Below are 6,515 nucleotides of genomic sequence, written 5' to 3'. Positions count from 1 at the left end.
CACCCTTGATTAGAATTTTTAGCAGTTTCCGTACCAGCGAGCGCAGCACAGCAGCGACGCTCCTGTGTATGTACACACGAGTGACTCATCTTGGACGTGGGCACAATGGATACATGAGTTCGTATGCGTACACTACCAGTGACAGGCTGTCTAATATTCATTGAATTCGTGAACTAAAAACGCGTCGTGCCTTCGAGCACCTTGATTGTGCGTTTCATTCGAAATGCTTCGTACATGTGTGCGCTGTATTGGTAATTTTTTATTGAAAAAAAAATTGTGCGACGCCATAATCCTTACTAAGTGGCCGATTTGAACAACTAGACCGGTTTTTAACGATTGGCAAAGATCCAATTCGTGTCGCATTAGCTGCCGGCTTGACATACGATTTTCATTTTAGATTCACGACTTGAGATAAACGAATTCATTATTTACCTGATAAACCATACTATATACGTAATGCGCGCATGTACGTCTCCTCCACTCTCCATTATTCTAATTTGTATTGCGATCACTTACAATTAGACTTCTTTAATCAAGCGCGTAGAGACGTTCACAGGTTTACTGATGACGTGGGGAGGAGGCCTTAGCCACTCGTCCCATTACGTATAGCCCATAGGCACATACCGTTACGCGCCATCTAATTTTCTTGGTGGTCGGGACTGTCTCATATAAATATGAATAGACGCGAACATGCCTCTTATACCAGGACTTATTTTCCGTAGATCTAAGGTCACCTCAAATAGGATATTCTCTCGACACTTCTCTCTTAATTCATTCTGAGAATTTCAGGAATCTAGGCTCGTGCGTCTAATATTTAGAATATATGTAGGTGCAAACATGCGTATCTCCATGATTATTTGTTGATTAATCTCACAGTGGTCTGTTTGTATGAAATTTTTAGGATCCCCCCCACCCATTGCACGTGGTCGTCAAAGGGTATTTCAATCTTTCTAGCACACGTGTAGCACCCGGTACTGGTACAGAGTTCCGGAACTGGAATCGTTTATCTTAATCTCCATGTTTAAAATAGAATAAATTTTTTTGCTATCAGGTGACAAAATTAATGCTTTTATATATAGGTATATTTGAGTATAATAAATATATTATATCCGCCTCGTAAAGCAAGGATCGTTACGTTACTCGATAAGTTTTGGGAATTTACTCTGTCAACTGTTACTGATTCTTCTACTACTAACAGCATTTTAACAAGGAAACCGAATAATTTTGTGATCTCAGGATATATCTATTAAAAGATTTGCATTGGTTTACAAGTCCGGTAACTTTTACATTGGACAGTAAAGAATGTTGAGTGCTTTTTTAAAAGTAATGCCGCGATTTCTTATATGGAAATATCTACTCGTTATCTACAGACATATTTGTAAGTTTTTGGTTTATAAATAGCCTACTATGTGCTTAATGCTGATATTCGGTTTCTTATTTGTTTGTAGCAATCCACATTCCTCAATGAATCCCGTTCTACCGGGAATAACCTCTTCGCATTCCTTTGAAGGAGCCACATTATGGCTCGATTGTATGTACAGCTATTCTCAAAGATATTATAAGAATTTGCTGTTTCCTGAATGCCCGTTTCCTCAATTGATATCACGGTAGACAGGACTTGTGAAACAAACATTGTTCTATCTGTTGTTAAGTGAAAGAATAATTGTGTCAAATTGGAATTAGTTTGTCCATTAATATTGGACGTTATTTTACATTTCCATATAATACAAGAAGAAATAGAAAGAATTATCTTCGATATACTCAAATAGAAGCTGATATTTTCAGATTTGCAATAAAGTAATTTATCTCGATTAAAAAGTGAATTCTCGCGCTGCGGTCGTAAAGTACAATAAAAAATACTCGTCGACTATCTTGCAACCATATTGCAATCTACGTGTCATGTGTAATGAGTTGGATTAATGAAATTGCCATTGTCGGTTCATGAAGAACGAACGTCACAACAAATCTTTCTGGGTTCGAGTCTGATATGCAAATACGTTTTTTTTTGGGGATCATCATAAACAAAACACTTTTATCGATATTCTTATCTTCAAATAAAGTTGACTTTAGGGGCAAAGTTAACAGACCTTTTAACAATTATTTTCAATTTTAAACCACACTAATCAAGAATCTAATGATTCTGAAAGTTCATTAATCAAAACAGAAATTTAAGGATACCAACGTGACGCGATTTATTACCACTGAAAGAAATACGTTATTTATGCAAAGCCGAGGTAAAGGGGTAAGAGATATCAGAGAAAATATTCAGATACAATTTTATTTACGAAAGTGTTAGGAATGGGAGTGTGTAGTGAACAGTTATCTTCTCTCACCGGATAAACTTTTATACATAAGTAAACGTGTGTGTGTGTGTGTGTGTCTGACTGTATATAATATATATATGTATATTAATTTGTCATAGGTTAGTTATGAGGACGTGTGGCACTCACACCGGCAAGCCGATGTGCTTTTTTTTTTCTAAAAAAATTAAACCTTGGGACATGTAGCATTAGGGCAGCATTAGTAACTTAATCTAACCTAACGAAACCATTTCTTAGACCATCACAACTCCGAGTGTCAAGCATGAAATTTTTTTTGAAAATTCAGTGCGAGTGCCGCTTTATGGTCCTGACAGTATACCTTACGTATCAAGATGCTGTTAGGCCCATAACTGCCAATATTCAAGACAAAAAGTCCTAAGAACTGCTCTTTTTAAAAAATATATATATGTATGCGTATATACATATACGTATATTAAATATTAGGTACTATGTATATATATGTATATATAATTCTGTCTACTTATGTATATACTATAAAAACGATAAATGATCGAATGGCTGTCGCGAACTATCGAGTGACCGGGCGGCTTATAGAAAGTAACGACACGATTAATAAACTATAAAGCTGCTTATTATTAATTACTCTGTCCACGTATAAGTACTTGCTAATTAATTATTAGAATGACTCTGACAACGTGCGTTTGGAATGCGTAGTTATAGTGCAGACTAGGTGAGTGCTATAATCATATGTTGCTCTAAGAGAAAAACCTGGGTGCTATTATTGTGCTCTATTCAAAGCCACATTTTACTGTATTTACATTTCACTGAACTACATTATTGTAGCCTATGATTTACTGGTATAAATGTTTTGGAAATTAATAATTGTTATGTTACGGCAATATTTTTTCACATGCAAGCACATGTTGTCAGATTAGTTTGTACTAAAGGGAGATTAAATGTATTATTTACCTTTGCGAAGCTCAACCGGACGGATTTAGCAGATTGATGAATCTGCTATTGTTTTTGTAACGCCAGTGTTAGCTTTCACTCAAGATACTGACAAATAGTCGATAGTGTCAATTAACTTGATTAATGTCGCCCCACTATTTATATCCAATCTCGTATCCGGTCCGTTGAAAATACTTGCCAAAGTCTCTGATTTTTCGTAGATTCACCAGAGTCTTTGTAATATTTAAAAATATTTTTACAAAAACAAACAATAACAACACGTTTCCTCGACCCCGCTGGTGTCTGCTGCTATGCAGATAAAATGATTACGGAATAGATTTTCTACTGATGTGGTTTCTACACAGGTCGATCACTCGTTGTAAAACTCTTCAGTTTCTTGACTTCGACCTCGACTTGAATAGAAAATTCGTCTAATTTCGTTTTCAACACTTAACACTTTTTTTATTTATTTTTAACGTCTTCTTTACATGCTCTTAGCTTCAACGGACCTTTCATCACAGTTCTCAGCACTCTCGTTTTTCCGTTCAAGTTTCTCGTCCCAGCGAGTTTTCTCTGCGATATTTTCCGCAACGAAGGAAAAAAAACTTTCACTTTAGAACACACATTCTTCTCTTTATCCTGCTAAATATCTGCTTGCGTCCTAACGATGAGATTGGCTGCATCTCAGCTGCAACTGGACTGCGTCTGTCTTCTTTTTCGAATCCTCTCGATATCCTCCCAGTTTGACGTCTATCCTGTTGTACTTTCCACTCAATAAGGCACTATCTGTAAAAATTTCACCTTTCTCTTTATAAGTTCCTTCGTATGGTCATTGCGTGTCTTATTCAACTTTTTTATCTCTTTTCTCCGACCCTTTTTCTTATGCTCATAAGACTAAAGCTCTCACGGACTCACCCGTCCATCATCTCTCGACCTGTTTTTAAAATTTTTTTTCTATGCGCACAGGCATATATATATATATATATATATATATATATATATATATATATAACTTTATGATCAGGAGATATGATGCAACACCCATTCTCAAAATTAAAGCGGCAGCAAGTTTTCACGGCGATAACGATAACGATATTATTTCACGAATTTTACATTCATACACCAAAACGTTCAGATTGATATCACGTAGATTGTAATCTCCTATTATTCAATCGCGATAAATGGTAACAAGACTTTTTTTTCCAGGCGGATGTAAACGCGTCGATATAGCACTTTCATGAATTCCGCTAGCTTTTCCGTGAGCGTCCTATACGCGGCACAAGAGTACATATAACGTGCGTTTCAGAAAGAACTGTCAACGTCAAAAGCACGTCGAATTTCTATTAAACGGTGCTCTCGACGCTGTCAGTTTCAGAATCCGTAGTATCTGTCCAATGAAACTATTTATTAGATTAACCAAATAGAACGTGACAAAAGTGAACTGGAGATGCGACAAAATATTTTGGGTTCACTCTGTTTGATATTTAGATTAGATACGATTTACATTAGGTACGATTAGATTCGGCGGTGTACTGCGTCCGTGTCTGCGTCAGGAGGGACGGTCTGGGGACGAATTTACAAATGATGCTCGCGTAACGCGGTCATAGGCGCGTTTGTATATACATATAACGCATGTATACATGTAATATGTTCCGAAAGGAAAGTCTAGCGAGTGATTCATGCTTTGTGACGTTTGACTCAATTAAAGTCTTCGTGTATACATACGTCCGTCAATGATCTCGATTCATGAATGGAAAGAAAACTCTCTGGCGAATCGTAGATTCCTCTCGAGTCCAACTTTTTTCAAGTGTCTAAATAAATAGCGCGACCACGATTGGCTCCGGTATTCATGACGTCCGTTTTTTTATCTTGATCCCGTTATGCCGTGCGAGGAATGGTGGCTCATTTGAAAATTATTAATTCCGAGTTAGAGTACACTCTCACGCCTTCTTCCTCGTTTCGCTCTGCTAAGCGTAGTCGCATAAAATTGTTTATTTAACTGTCGCACGAGCCCGCAACTCATCCACGTGCGTTGAATACTCGCGTTTTAGGATATTTCAAAGATTGGAGTGAACAAAATTGTATTTTCTTTTCTTTTTCGGTTATTTTTTTTTTTTTTTTTTTTTTTTTTTTTAACAAATCTGTCACGTAATTGTACTCGTTCGATGTTCGAGTTACATTTAACGATGAAGAAAATTGCGTAATTTGTAGCCGAGGTGTATTTAATGCTACGTGGGAGCATGCGCCGTGAATTTCTATGGGCTTTGTACGCGTTGCACCTACAAGTTCATGAATGGAAGGAAAACTGGGTAAACTGGGACGCTGCGCCAATTAATCGAAACTCGAGTTTATATTGACGATCGTTCCTTTTAACCCTCGTTAGTCGTTGCGAGAGACGCGTTTAGGAAATTTTAATGAGACTCGGTGAGACGTTTGACATTAGTCATGATATGAGTTCGTGTCTTCTTTTGGGCAAAGTATGACTGATAATGATTATATGTAATTTTAATTAGTGATAGAAAAAAAAAAGAAACTTTACGAGAAACGATTCGTTGCCAATTCGCTTAAGACAAACAACTTCATCGTGTGCACCAACTGTTTTTCGTATATGAATACATTGAAGATTCGTGACCGCGAATGCTATCGGCGGGTTATCAGATTAATTTTTATATTTCACGTGGTAACAAAACTTGTTGACATTATAAATATTACTAGTCAGCGAAATATGTAGAAATTAACGAGTCAGGCGGGGGGAGAGAGAGAGAGAGAGAGAAATAGAGAAAAAGGATTGATGAAAAAGAGCAAGAGAAATTGAACAGGAAACGAAATGCACGATCATGAGTTTTACGTGAAGTCGCGTTGCTTTCGTGAAAGTGCGGAATGAATTGCCTCTCGCTATCGCAAGCAAAACGAACAGTCGTTTATCCACGTACCGTTAATCGAGCGTAGGCCGCGAAGTTATGCGAGTCCGAATTCGCTAACGATAAGTTTTTCACGCTGCGTTCACGTCAAGGCAACGCGACGCTTCATACTTTTTCTCTCTAGCTTTTCGTACACCTCCGTTGTAGAACAGTGCCACGTGTCAATCAAAACTTCACTGTTTTTCTTAGAATTTCGCACAATTCGCGAGGCCCGTGCTGTCACCGGTGTGTATGGAACCTACCTACTACACGCGAGTAGGTCTCGGCTGACCAAGCACCCGATGCGGACTGACTATAACTGTAAACTACTACTTGTCGCGGGGAACCCCCTCCTCTACTTCCTCCCCTCCACTCTGCCTCAGCA

At 37.7% G+C, this 6,515-nt stretch overlaps 2 protein-coding genes across 4 annotated transcripts in view; one reads left to right on the top strand and one right to left on the bottom strand.

Moving 5' to 3' along the window:
• Positions 1–6,466, bottom strand: part of LOC107267624 (class A basic helix-loop-helix protein 15) — a 15,556-nt gene extending 9,090 nt beyond the window's left edge. The window contains exons 1-2 of one of the 3 annotated variants that reach the window (XM_015739846.2): positions 6,394–6,466; positions 3,252–4,016 (exon numbers count right to left, since the gene is read on the bottom strand). The gene's annotated coding sequence lies outside the window, so the exon portion shown is untranslated. Of the gene's footprint in view, positions 1–3,251; positions 4,017–6,163 lie in introns of all 3 variants that reach the window. The other 2 variants (XM_015739680.2, XM_015739761.2) reach the window with 2 other exon arrangements.
• The window catches only part of LOC107267303, a 133,178-nt gene that overhangs the window by 22,407 nt on the left and 104,256 nt on the right, over positions 1–6,515 (top strand). The window lies entirely within an intron of this gene.

This window comes from Cephus cinctus, unplaced genomic scaffold (assembly GCF_000341935.2).
Source record: "Cephus cinctus unplaced genomic scaffold, Ccin1 Ccin1_scaffold0007, whole genome shotgun sequence".
NCBI lineage: Eukaryota > Metazoa > Arthropoda > Insecta > Hymenoptera > Cephidae > Cephus > Cephus cinctus.
The sequence above is the reverse complement of the archived record's forward strand: the minus strand, read 5'-3'. Positions and strand labels throughout refer to the sequence as shown.